The 14,643-nt window shown below is 40.4% G+C and overlaps 1 protein-coding gene across 1 annotated transcript in view; it reads left to right on the forward strand.

Annotated features, from left to right (window-relative positions):
- The first annotated feature begins 11,234 nt into the window (after positions 1-11,234).
- CD151 (CD151 molecule (Raph blood group)) overlaps positions 11,235-14,643 on the forward strand; it is a 43,332-nt gene continuing 39,923 nt past the window's right edge. The window contains exon 1 of the mRNA XM_015811976.1: positions 11,235-11,351. The gene's annotated coding sequence lies outside the window, so the exon portion shown is untranslated. The remainder of the gene's footprint in view (positions 11,352-14,643) is intronic.

Below are 14,643 nucleotides of genomic sequence, written 5' to 3' on the forward strand. Positions count from 1 at the left end.
TTATATGGAATGATGTGTGGAAGGAAATGAATGACTGGGAAAGGGGTTTTGTATTCTGTAGGAGAGACTGATTTAAATGTATATAACCTATGCTGGATGGATGGAGCCTTTGCAGCAGCCCACCTAGCAGCTTGCTATCATTGTCCTTAGGTGAAAAATAAAGAACTTAATTTCATGTAGCTGCCTGGTGTTTTTTATTAACCTGACTCAGGATGAACTGGGTAAGGAATAAAATATTCCAACACAATGATTGCAAGTTGAGGATGTAATGAATGGTAATAAAATTCATTTTCCAACCAATGTGTGCATTTATGATCAAATTTCATGCTCTTGACAAAAATTCATACTGGATTGAGAGTAACCATGGCATAGCTGTACCACAGAACTTTTTCTTGGGCAAGACAGCAGCAATCTATGATCTTCGCGGCATCTCTCTCTGTCAGTCACATGTTCACTTAGTGGCCATTTCTATTAACCACCTGATTGTTGGAATGGAACTTGGTCACCAAGTAAGGAGTAAGTGTACTATGCCTGAATCTATACAGTATTCAAATAATCTTTACTAGTTTGCAGTTTTTAAAGCCTAGCCTTAAATCCGGATGCATCAGCCGTAGAAACTGAAGTGAAACAGATCACATTATTTTTTCCAAATTATGGGGAAAACGTGCTGCATTCTGTTAGCCACAATCATTGTATTGCACCTGCTCACGACACCAATAATTTGCAAGAGTTGAACCTATATCACACACAAGAGGGCAGCATCAGATGCATGTTTTTCTCAAGCCTCGTGAGGTACTTCCCAGAATACCAAGCAGGAAGTGTGACAAGAAAAACGTCTGTTGAACTTTTACCCTGTAAAAGTAAACTTTTAGCCTATAAAAGGGAACTTTTTACTGATAGATGCTACATTTACCTTTTCTTATCCTTTTTTCTTTTTCTTTTTAAAAAATCAAGGTTGGAATGTTTGTATCCTGGAATGCTCTATTGTTCTTTCAATATTGAGATTATGTTGGGATAGAAATAAATGAATCAATGAATATTTATTTATTCATTAGAGCAAGCAATAGTAATAGGTAACTCTTCCAAACCTCCCCAAAGAGCAATTACTCTAACAAAAGATTTCTTTGTGTTGTTTGAGGAACACATTTAAATCTCAGGAGATCAGCTTTCCCCAGCCTGGTATTTTTCGTATGCCTAGGGTATAATTTTCATAACTCTCATGAAGGATGACTGAAGGAAAGTTGCATTTCCAAGATTGAGAAGGGCTTCGAAAAACACCAATTGGGCATTTTCCGGAAGCAAACATCTGAGGAAGACAAATGACCGGTTCTTCCTGCAATTCAAGCTAAAATAGCCATGAAAAGGCATGCCTGCAGCACCTAAAGGTGGCCAATAAGAGCTGGTAACACTTGCCTCTATCTCACTGGAAATCATACCATCAGTGAAGCATCACATCCATGGCAAAAACCGTATCTAAATTAGCAGGGAAAAGATTTGAAACAACTAAAGATGTATATGTGCTTCAGTTCTGGGCTGGCACTGAGATAAAGGTAATACAGGTAGTCCTTGACTTATGACCACAATTGAACCCAAAATTTGTGTTGTTAAGCAAAACAGTTAAGTGAGTTTTGCCCCCTTTTAAACCTGTTTTGCCATAGTTGTTAAGTGACTCGCTATAGTTGTTAAGTTAGTAACATGGTTGTTAATTGAATCTGGCTTCCCCATTGACTTTGCTTGTCAGAAGGTCACTAAAGGATATCACATGACCCCGGACACTGCAACCGTCATAAATACGAATCGGTTGCCAAGTGTCTGAATTTTGGTCATGTGACCATGGAGATGCTGCAATGAACATAAATATGAAAAATAGTTATAAGTCACTTTTTTCAGTGCTGTTGTAACTTCAGTCAAGGACTACCTGTATCATGAGGACATTTTATATCTATATCTCTATTTAAAATATGATCACTGAGAAATGTGTCTGCCCCAATAAGGAGCAACAAGGAAGAGTCATGGATTGAAATGGGATTGGCTTCTATGTGGCTTAGTGTGTTTGTGTGAAGCATGTTAAAGCTGCCATTGTTCAATTCTCAAACTCTGGGCACTCACTTTGTTCTAATGATAATGCTCAAGTAGATAAAAATCACAATTAAAATGCAGTAATGGTATGGGATGCTTATTGTCTAGCTTTTAATCATGCTGATTCATAAAATAGCCAATAATATAAACTTATCAACATAAGAAAGGCTTATATACTATAATGCTGCAGTGTTTCTTCTAGGATAGAAAACACGCTGCAAGAAGTAGATGTATCCTGTTTGCTTTACTTTTTTTCTGACATTTTTGCTATCAACCAAAACACCACTAGATGGTGCCCTTTTTATAGCACCCAGTACTACATATATATCAGCAAAAGAACTTAACGGAAAGAAACTATGGACAAGATTGAAAGACTGCATCCGTTCAACAAAATCCATTAGCATTTATTGCTGGTTTTATACTTTAAAATCAAGTTCCATCTGGTGCAAAATGGAAGTTTATTAGATGAACAAAAGTGCCTCCCTTTTCCTATATTCATATGTCAGCTCTCATCTGAATCACAAACACAGTTCAGATCTCTCCCTGCCTCCCTCTCTCCCTCCAAATTTGTTTAATTTTATGAGCAGAATTTGAATAGGTTACAAAGTTGGCCAGACTGGTGCCCTCAGATATGTTGGATTTCAGTTCCATAATGTTTAGCCATGCTTAATTTCAACAACTGTGTAAGAAATAACTTAAAAATGCAACATCAAACATTTCATGCAACATCTTTACAAACAGAGCCAGACCTATAGAATGCCCAAAGAAGGGAAGATAGATGTATGCCTGGTCATTGGAACTGATGATGGAGACAGTTCCTAAGTGGCTGAGATAATTTCCCTAGAACTCTGCTTCTGATTCAGGATTCTCTTATGGAGACCTTAAGGGGCTCTCATTTTGAACAAGCTTTTTTTTTCTTGTGACATCACAATCATTTCACTGCCGGAATGAATTCAAGATGGTAGTTGTCACTTTTAAAACTATATTTGTCTATTATAGGTAGTCCTTGACTTACAACAGTTCATTTAGTGACCGTTCAAGATTACAACAGCACTGGAAAAAAAAGTGTCTTATGACCATTTTTTACACTTACAATTGTTGCAGCATCCTCATTTTGAGCTCAATTATGGTAAGTTGAGGACTACCTGTACTATAAAAAAAATTATAAGCTGCTCAGGGTCTTCTGATTGGAAAAGCACAGAGGCAGTATGAATAAATGAAAAACAATTTGGTGTGACTTCCTATTCGCTTTGCAAAAGCCAGCTATATTTGAAATCAGTTTGTATTTCAGCAACCATGGCAATGCTCTTCACCAAAGCCTAGTGCAGGGATAGGCAATCTCGGCTTTTATGACTCATGGACTTCAACTCCCAGAATTCCTGAGTCAGCTATAGGAGTTGAAGTCCATGAGTCATAAAAGAGCCGAGGTTGCCTACCCCTGGCGTAGTGCACCATAAGCTTGTAAGAAGAGTCACTAGATACAGTTAGATAGCTGTCCCCATACATCTAATTAATGTTAAATATACTGACTGTATCCCTTTCCGTGGGGTGCTTCCTGTTGTTTTATGTGTACTACTTGTTGTGTATGCTTGGCTACCTTTCTCAGAATGACTCGGTTGTAGACTTTGGATCTCAGGCAAAGTCAGGAGATGGGGCTAGATGAGCAGATTTTTCTACACCTAGAAAAGCAGCCCTCCGTTAAAGAGTTGCTCACATATGCACTCCCCTCCCCCAAAAAACTTGTGGACACTTTCATTTTCCCAGGATCTCCTAAGTCAGTTCATCATCTCATTGCCTGAAGGCCAACACAATCATGAAACTTACTGAGTAATTCCAGAGTCCCATTGCTCTTTCATAGCCCAGCTGAAAGTAGTATCACAGATTAAATATGTGTGAACATAGAGTATGGTTGCAAAAAAATATCTAACACCATTTTAAGTCATATCATGAAAGCAAAGTGTCCAAATGTAATAGTCCTACTGTATTCTGTGTTGGCCAGATCCTGTTTCAAATATTGTATCCAGATCTGAGAAGGATTCAGACAATTTAAACAAAGATGATCTTAGACTGAAAATTCCTCAAGAAGGAAATGGGGAAACAAGGTGTCATGGTTCCGACAGATGAAACTCTTCAAAGAACTTCGAGGCATTGTTTACCTTAAAGAATCTTTATTTTGAGTAGCATAGCATCGGCACTGGCATAAATGAAGCCAAAAACTAAATTCCCCTCCCCTGAGCACATAGTATCAAAGCACAATTCCTCCTCCAATTAACTGTCATAAATCACATTCCCCAATTAGCTTGAAGGGGGGGGCTTCCTCTCCTGTTCTCCAGCCTGCCAATTTCTTATCAGCTCTGGTTACAAAAACTTTGTTTCTCATGCTGGGTCCAGTGTTGTTATGTTTAGCTGGACTCTCTTTCACATTCCCCCTCCCAGCTTCATCTAACTCTAAAAGCAAAAGGTAAAAGATGGCTACATTTCCATTTGTTATCAATGCAAAAACTTCCAATATTAGCAGCATTGACACAAGGCATATTTATCCTTGAGAAGACTGTGAAAAGCTCTGATAACACTCCTCAAATAACAAATGTCGGAAGCCTTATATAAAAGATAGATCTGTTCTCAGTCATTACTTGCTACAGGATACAAAATAATGGATACAGGTTATCAGAAAACTGTCATACTTCAGACCAGGCATGGCTATCTAATTCTTCCAAAAACATATTCCCATAATCAGGAAGTAGATAACAGCAGACCTTCAGGGTGTCAGGACTGAAGTTGCATATTATTGTATTGTACTGTATTGAACTGTATTGTACTGCATTGCATTGCATTACATGGAAGAGGTCTTCATCCTGCAGTGGAGTGGGTAGACAATGGCTAGAATGAGACATTATACTACACTAAACTATAGGTAGACCTGAACTTATGACCATAATTGAACCATAATCTCATGGAGATGCCTTTAAACATGAATCTTGGACTAATAGGAATATTAGACTGGATGACCCAAATTCCATACCTCTATACTTTTGCACCTCTCTGTTTTTTTTTATGAGGCTAAAATGAAAGACAGGGAGTAATATGTTTGTGTGTGTGTGAATGTGTACATATATGCATGTGTGTGTGCGTATCTGTGTGTGCCTGCTTGTGCGTGGGTGCACACACACACACACACACACAAACTCGAGGTTCTATTCATATGGTCTTTCCTTGTTTACTTTATATTTTTACTTTATATTTTTATTTTATCAAACTCTAAACTAATATTTTGAGCTGTTCAATATCTTAATTATTTTTATATGTCTGTAGTTCCTTGGTGTACTAATCTTTGTTTTCCACTATATTTGGCTGCTGCATTTTCTTTGTGATTGTATTTTTAGGGAATTACATCTTGCATTGATGCATTGATATTTTATTGTCTTGTTTTATTGAGAGCCTAAGCTAGAGGATCAAAACATATACAAATAAATTCCCCAGATGACTCTTGAGCAACCAGAAGAGCTAGCCAGACATAACTTTCATAGCTGATGCCCGCTGGCTTATGTTAATCATGTGATATGAAAAAAGTATTTCTAGATATAAGCACTTCAAACAGCAGTACAGATAAGTTTCCTTCCAAATGGTTAGCCTATTTAGCTATGCTGTTTCTTTTTGCTAGGGGAAAAAAAATCAACACTTTTGATTTTAGCAGTATCCACTGACATGAATCCCCACACCAATCTCTTCAAATGCTGTTGTTATTTTGGCAAAGGGAAAGCATTCCTATTTTAGGCATTTGAGGGACGGTGGAAGGAAGTTTACTCTTGATTTGTCATGTGAAGAGAATTTCTCTGTTGGTCATCAATGATTCAGCTTTTGGTGTTTCCGATCTTGTCTTTCATTTCTGAAGCAAAAACTTTCCTTGTCAGCTGAATGATTTTGGACATATTCTCCTCAAAAAGCTCTGCCAGAAATTTAGGAGCAGAGCTCTAGTGGAAATAGCATGATGAGTTTCAGCCTTGCCAATCTTCTTTATTCCTGGCCATAAAAGGAAATGTGAAATTCAAGCTTTGCCTCACTTAGGTCTAATCTCTTTAAAAATCATACAGTATAATTCACCAACCACACAAAATTGCTACCAACACCATTTCCCCTTCATCTGTTGGCTTTATTCAAGATTTATATCTTCCTTCATTTACCTTTATCCCTCTGATGTCTACATTGAGGACATCTAGCTGTTCTTTACAGGGATTCTTTATTCCACGTCTCTCATTGCAAGCCTGGTATTTTTTTTTTCTGTCATTAGGTCTGCCACAACATTTCTTGTCTTTTAGGTCTCATTTTGTCACAATCTCTCTGTCCACCCTGTTGCCATCTGCACTCTTGATCAGGTATACAGTTTTGCTTTCCCTTTTGAGCATTTCTTTATTCTTTATTGCTATATTCAAACCACTATATCAGTGCCTCTCAACCTGTGGTCTGCAGACTCCTGGGGGTGGGGAAGGAAGCATGATGTTGTCACAGGAGGTCTGTGAAGGCTTGAAGAAAGGTTATGATTTAAATCATGAATTAAGCCCTGGTGACCCATGGCCATGGTCCATGGCCACAAAGGTATTTAAAGGGGGTTTGCGGTGAAGAAAAGATTGAGAATCACTGCGCTATATTATTTCTCTTCTTGCAAATATGGCCTTTCTTCTCTGGCTCTTCTGCAAAACCTTTTTCCATGTCCCGTGAACACTGTGTGTCAGCTACTATAGTTCTTCCACTGTCCTATCTGCATCTATGTTTTCCCATCCAACATCTCCTTCATCCTTCCAGAATGATTTGCTCCTCTTGCTAGGTGTGATGAAGATGTTTTGCGAACTAAGTAGCAAATCGTATCTCCTGTCTGTACATATATTAATGTATCCAAAGCAGAGTAGCATTATGGTACATGAGGCACAAAATCCCTCATGTGACAAAATAAATACAAGAATGTTATATTTAAAGTAACCTTTCCGTAATGTAGACTATTTCCTGCCAAGGAAATGTCTTTCTTGACCTACCTCCCTTGTTTGAATGTCATTTCCCTCCTTGCATTTCTTCACATTCTTGGATTCTGCTCAATGACTTGTTCTCTCATTCAAAGCTCTGTGGGCCTTGCCTATTCATATTTCTTTGTATTTATATGTCTCCCTTGGTTAGTTTCATTTGTTTAGTTTTATCCAAATCCTTTCTCTCCAAAATAATTCTGCTTATTTCACATTTGTATTCTTTACATCTGGAATTGCTTCTTCGGGCATCTCCATGTATCCACCATCCTAATTTCTTTTACTATTATTTTAAAGTTCACCTTTATCAGGAAGTCACTGCATCTTGCAATATTCTTAATATGGTACCTACAGATAAGAGTGCATTCATACATACTTTTCTTGGCAATGTTTGGTTCTACCTGATTTTTTTGTTTTGATTTGGCTATATCAGTTTAATACACATTGCACCCATGGTATACTCTCAAAACTCCACAATGGCCCCCAAAACCAGAGATCAATTCTTCATTATAGCTTTACATGGTAATGGAAATTTTTACTTATTTTCGTTCACTCATTCCCCGTTTTGTGCTTGTTTTTCTCTGACTTGTTTTCATCTAAATCTACTATGGATTATGAGACTTTTGAGAAAGCTGCCATACTTACTCTTTGTAAACTACAAGAACCAATTAATAATAATAATAATAATAATAATAATAATAATAATAATAATAATAAACTGCTACCAGTCATCAAATATATCAGAAATATAGACAAAGGAATAATTTCAAAATATACACATGTTATGAAAGAACTAGAACTATCTCCCTGTATGCTTAGAAAGTGTACTCGAAACATTTTTCTAGCTTTTATAAAATATCACAGCATCATTCATATTTGTACTGGTGTCTCAGGATTACAATACAAGTGAAGCTAAAGTGTTTTCTCATTTAATAGGTACACTTTTAAACATCTAAATACCATCAGCTTGAGAATCAGGTGTATTAATTGAAAAATCAATGAAAGAGTAGGGAAAGCAAGAATTAATGTTTTCCTCCAGCTTTGCTGCAAATTATCAGACACCATTCTCCATCAGCTGATGCTATATGTATTTTTTTTTCAAAACAGGTGTTTAGCGTCATCCCTTCAAGCCAGGACATATTTCACATCTATTTGTGCCCTCAGGCTTTGTTTACTTAAGAATGCACAGAAAATAAATTCCCTTTGAAGAGTCTTCATTAGGAAAACGATGACTCATTTCCCTTTCTAAAAAGAGAGGCTTCTAGCAAGAAAAAGAAGTTTCTCCAAGTCTATCATCTCTGTTTTTGCAGGACACTATTAATGAAGAGGACATATTGCACTGAGGTGGATAAGTCAGCATATCTCTCAGTAGAAACTAAAAGAATAAGGACTAAAGTAGATCAGAAGCAGGTGTGTGTATTGTTCTTTTTTTTTGTTTAACACAGTGGTTCTCAACCTTTTTAATGCCGCGACCCCAACCGGTCGTAAGTCGAGGACTAAACCGGTTGTAAGTCGAGGACTAAACCGGTTGTAAGTCGAGGACTTTCCCTGCCCGGGAGCACCGCGCATGCGTGGTTCCGCCCCCTGCGCTGGCCGAGGCGTAGCTGGCAAGCGGCAGAGACGGAGCAGGCCGACCACCAGCTGGCCCAGCCCAAGGGAGGTAAGGCACCCGTCGGAAAAGGGGGAAAAATGGCGGACAAAAAAAATGGCGGACAAAAAAATGGCGGACAGCCTTGCTTGGTGACCCCCATGAAATGGTCGATTGACCCCAAATGGGGTCCCGACCCACAGGTTGAGAACCACTGGTTTAACAGAAAGTAAAATATAAAAGTTTAAACTTAAGAGGTTCATTTTTTCTTCACCCTGAGTTGCATGAATACCGGTAACAAGAAGTTCTGTAGTACTGCCATTTATGCATATATGCTTTCCTAACTTTCAGGGATTCCCATTCATTTAACCAAATTTGGTGGTTTGAGAGCACTATTAAAAAAGCAGCAAATCCACACCATGGATGCTGGACAACACTCAAATGATGGCATTTGGCATTTTAGGAACTTTTGTCAGCCATACCTCTCTGTATTCTGCACACACGAACAGTCCTGTTTGTAGAACAGAAAGCCATAAATGCAATGTTGGAAATTATAGCAACTTTCTTATAGCAGTGGAATAACCAGCCAATTCCCCAGGATGTTTGCCTTCTCTAATCCTAGCTTTAAATTCTCAGGGGGGGAAAAAAAGGCAAGATATAGATAGGGTAACAAATAAAAATAGTTTTTTTTTTAAAGTCCAACAGTTATGAAATAGGATTCTTTGAAAATGTTAATTCCTCACTGTTCACATAGTTTAGCAATTTGGATAGGAAAATGAACTAAGAATTAGGGGGCAGCATAGGAAGTATCAATTGTGAATATGTGCAGATGGCCCTGCTGTCTTTGGGCACTTGCAGAGTCATGGATGCAGGGTCATGAAAGGACAGCAAGGAAAATACCCAATGTCCTAATCCAGCCAGGAACGTACAATGTCTTTAGGGAAACACCCAAAAGGGAACATTTTTTAGCTACTTCTGCTTTCTCCCTTCTTATCTACAGTGTGCCAGCCTTACAGGTCTTTAACTTATGTGTGTCAGCTTTGCTGGGTGAATTGCTTATGTAATCAAAAAGGTATAAAAATAGGGATTTTCTGACATTCGGGGGGTTTTCTCTCTTTTAGAGGAGCCCCTCTTTGTTCAGCTGAATAAAAACGTAAAGCTTGAAGGCAACTTCTGGTTCCCTGTATTTTTTTTTTATCAAGCAACACCTCAGAACCTGCACAGCAGTGGATAATTACATGTTTTCAATCATTAATGAGGTTGTAATAGTTTCTGGGAAGGCAAACTACCATATTATCTCTGGAGTCCTTATTCCCTAACTTTGCCCTATTCCCAAAACCACATTTTGTTTTTTTTTTTGCTTCTTGTAATAGCTCTTTGCAGTGCAGTGTATTGATATATTCAGAATCCGGTTTTTAATTTAAAATTTAATGAGTTTACAAAAATGTTTCCTCTTTAAGACTGCAAGCATGAACTATGAATTGTTTTTTTTTTAAAAAAGCATTTCCATTCTCTAACTTCCTTTATGGTAGATTATAGTTCTATTTGTGTAAGTCATTAAGTCACAAATGAATCAACCATATTTTAGCCTAGTAGTAACTTTGTGGAAGTACAAACGTACCAACCTCAATCAACTTTCAATCAACCAAGAATAACCATGTTATAAAAGCTGAACTGGAGGAACGTTTGTCCATGGGGTCGCGATGGGTCAGACACGACTTTGCAACTAACAACAACAAAAGCTGAACTATTCATAACTGCAATAAAGACAAGTCAGTTTTGTTATTCCAAATAGGCAGCAGCATCTATTTGACCCTGACTACTCTTGCAAAGTTAAATGAGAAGAGGCCTGGCTTGTTCTTGGAGGGAAAACCGGATAGGTTAAACTGCAACCGAAATAAAATCTTAGATAGAAGATAATTATTTTCATGTTGTCTATGGAGAATTCTCAGTCATCCAGGTATGGTTGTCCCAAAGGCGCTTTTTTCCAGGAGGCAACTGGACTTCCTTGTTGCCTGCTGAAAAAAAGCACCTTTGGGACATCCAGATCATGGTTGTCTCAAAGCTGCTTTTTCAAAAGGCAACTGGACTTTGCTTTTCTTTGAAAAACAAAGGAAAAAAACGAAGGTCCAAGCTGCCTTTTGAAAAAGCACTTTGGGGACTACTTTCATATTGGGTTTGAGATGGCCACATCATGGATAAAAGTCATCGGGAGTTAAGCTCAGCTTGCTTTCAAGTCTTGTTGCTCCATTTACTTGCAGCCAACGCCAGGAAAGAGGTCAGTCATCTCACAAGGCTACCCGGTGACATCACCCTCACACCCACACACCTACATCCCCAGACAGCGTGTCTCGTGTGACCTCCGTTTAACAGGCGTCGACTTCCCTTCCCGGGACCCGAATTTCACTTCCAGCCCTGGGGGCGCTTCGGCGTCCTCACTCCGTCTCTTCCCCCCCCCCCCAGGCAGCAATGGTCCCGTCCTTCCGCTAGGCGTCTCGGAAAGATCAGAGTTTATGCAAACACTTTGCAAAACACCGAAGCAGCTGCCGGAGCCGCGAGAGAGAGCTGGGCGGGGTCTCTTCGGGAGGAGCCGCGGTTGTTCGCTGTCTCGGCGGAACACTTTGGTGCAAGCAATCCGAGCCGCTCTCGACCACCCGGCTCGCCAGGCAAAGGTACCGGGGTGTTGGTGCAGGGCGCATTCCGGGGCTCTCCGGGGCGCCCGCCTGGCTGCGAGGGGAGGGCGCGCGAGGCTACCTGGGCGAGCCCTTGAGATCTTCCGCGGGGAAGCACAACTCCGCGTCCTTCCCATCTTCTTTGTCTCGCGTGTGTGTGTGTGGGGAGGGGGGCGAGGAGAGAAAGAGGGGCTTGGCTTGTTGGAGGCCCACAAAGTTCCTTGAAAGTGACTCTGTGGCGAGCGGGAGTGGAGGCCGCATGTGTGAAAGGACGCTGCGGGCGTTTCTTGCTCTTTGTATTGTTTTTTTTTAATATATATAACTCGGGATCGCGCCGGCTGTTGCGGCGAGGCGGGGAAGGGAAGGTCCGGGCTTTAGAAATCCTTCCCCCCCTACCCTTTCGATTTGGATCTGCTTTGGAAAAGAGGCGGTGTGTGTGTGTGTGTGTGTGTGTGTATTGGGGGGGGGGAGGAGAGATGAAGGTTCATCTTATTTGAGCTGCAGGAGGCAGGAGCCTTGGTTGGACATCCAACTTTTTGTTTCGGAAATCCGCGGAGGGAGGGAAGGGATCAGAATTGTCCTACCTAGTGGGTTTGTTCTGTGAAAATGGATCTAACGAGATAGCCGCTCCCAACACAGGAACACTTGATTGCTTTGGGTTTTTTTTTTTTCCCCAAGGAAAGACAATGGCAGCTGTGTTACGTGGATTATTTCTACAAATAACTTTAATCGTAATTCATCTAGCTGTTTAGGCCACCGTCTTTCTTTTGGACGACCTGCGTAGTGGCAGAAAGTGAAAAGGGCTGTGGTGAGACCAATGTTTACCTTGTCCTGCTTTTAGAGTTGATAGCGTGAGTGCGCCTCCTGTGTCTTAATATCCTGAATTTGATGGTTTACCCAGTGTTGTCACTCCAAATATATATATGTCTTTTACTTAGATGGAGTAACTACAGATCCCTTTTTCCCAGCCTGGTGCCCACCAGTTGGAACTGCGGTTTCCAAAATTCCTGGTCTGCAGTTCCTGACTTCTGGAAGTTACAATTCCAATCACATCTATGGGATTCCAGTTTGGGAAATTGAGTTCACATGATGGATTTCAGAGACTTGGGTTTTTTTTAATAGTGGTTCCAGAAAGTTGCAACATTTGTTTTGGACCAGCATATATAATAAGACCATACAAACACAGAGACACATACGTTCTATAGCAGAGGTCCCCAATCTTTTGGGCACCAGGGACCGGTTACGTGGAGAAAGGTATGGACTGGAAAGTGTGTGGTTTCGTATGCTGCCTGCATCCCACGGATGGGGCTTTGCTTGCCTGCCCGGTATTGGTCCATGGACTGGGGGTTGGGGACCCCTGTTTTATAGCACAGAGGTCCCCAACTTTCTGGCACCAGGGACTGGTTTTGTGGAAGACAATTTTTCCATGAACCCGGGTGGAGGGATGGTTTCACCCACGCATTGTGCGGCCCATTCCCAACAGGCTGCAGACTGGTACCGGTCCACAGCCCAGAGATTGGGCACCCCTCCTATAGCAGGCTTTAGAATATATTAAACAATGATTAATGTCCAAAATTGGTCATTTAAAAAATAGGGGAGACTGTTATGCTCATTTTTAATGTGTAAGTTTACTTTCTGAATTCTAACATGGTATTTTGGTTCTGTTGGCATACTCTGGTAATCTGGGTTAACTGAGCCAAAAATTAGCTCCTTGTACTTGAGTCGAAAATTTGCCAAATATATTAATGGTATCGTGCTATGCAATCTCAGCCTTTGCAATACAATTAAAATATAAAATTGAAAGTACGGAAATATGTAGTAAATCCCAGTGTCAGGATAACAGAGTGTATTAGGTATTTCTGCTTTGCATTTTCATAAATTTATTTGCACTGATGTACTTGCAAGGCTGAATAGATGTCAAAACTTCAGAGAAGTTTGCCTTCAATTTGTATTTACAGCTTTCTGATTGCTTTCATGAGCATAGGGGAAGACCTTGCCAACTGCAATTGGGACCGGCAACTCTGTCACTGAGTGGCACTGTGTAATGTCATGTTAAGTATGATGCCATGGGACCATGGCTCTACACCCCCCCCCCCTTCTCTGTTGATTTTGCTTGTTGGAAACTGGCAATGGTAGCCACATAACTGCGGGGTGCTCCAACCATCATAAAATATGTGTGAGTTGCAAGGTGCCTGAATTGCAATAAAAAAAAAACACTGGCTACACAGCTAAGACCACAACTTCATGGACCAGTTATAAGTCTTGTTTCTCACCACTGTCATAACTTAATGGGTACTGAATGAGTGGTTGGTAAGTGAAGGCTAGCTGTAATGGAGAAGTGTGAGTGAGGGAGTTGCAGCTCCATTGTAACAAGAAAAAGGAGCTCGGGCATCTTTTCTGAAATGGGAAAAAGTTCTCTTTTTTTCATTTATGTCATTCTTGGGATAGATGCCAAGGTTTTATTCCCCCCCCCCTCTGGGCGTAATATAAAAATAGTAACATGGGATGAAACCTGCATTACTTTTTGTGGGAATGTGTTCTGATCTGCTACTCTATAAATGTTTCAGCCTTTCCCTCCATCAGCTTGAGCCAGTTTGCACAAGAAAAGAGCTGGTGGGAGTTGTTCAGAAATTTAGAGAATGCTAGGCTGCCTATCCCTAGGGACATCTTTTTTGCTACAGATCTACTGTTATACTTTGTTTGTGTAATGATTAGATAGGAAGATTTTGATCTTGCATTATACCATGCTGACTAATGAAAAGAATACAGCCAACAAAATAGCATTTCTCAATTTTCTAATGAGTTGTAAATATTGCCTTGTCAAAGAGTATGTGCCTTTTGCATCATTGTATAATTTGTTTCCTTAGTAGCTGAAAGAGAACAAACCAAGTTAATGACGTCCTCAGATGACCTTAACCCCTAGTGACTTTGTGGACACAAACGTAATATAATGGTCTTGGTAATAGAATGAGGTTGTTCTGCCATTCCCTTCTTTGGGGATATTTTTTTTAACTCTGTTTAGCCCAGTGGTTCTCAACCTGTGGGTCGGGACCCCATTTGGGGTCGATCGACCATTTCATGAGGGTTGCCAAGCAAGGCTGTCCGCCATTTTTTTTGTCCGCCATTTTTTTCCCCTTTTCCGGTGGGTGCCTTACCTCCCTTGGGCTGGGCCAGCTGGTGGTCGGCCTGCTCCGTCTCTGCCGCTTGCCAGCTACGCCTCGGCTGGCGCAGGGGGCGGAACCACACATGCGTGGCGCTCCCGGGCAGGGAAAGTCCTCGACTTACGACCGGT

Source organism: Protobothrops mucrosquamatus, unplaced genomic scaffold (genome assembly GCF_001527695.2).
Source record: "Protobothrops mucrosquamatus isolate PMUCROS unplaced genomic scaffold, P.Mucros_1.0 scaffold_56, whole genome shotgun sequence".
In the NCBI taxonomy this organism is placed as follows: Eukaryota; Metazoa; Chordata; class Lepidosauria; order Squamata; family Viperidae; genus Protobothrops; species Protobothrops mucrosquamatus.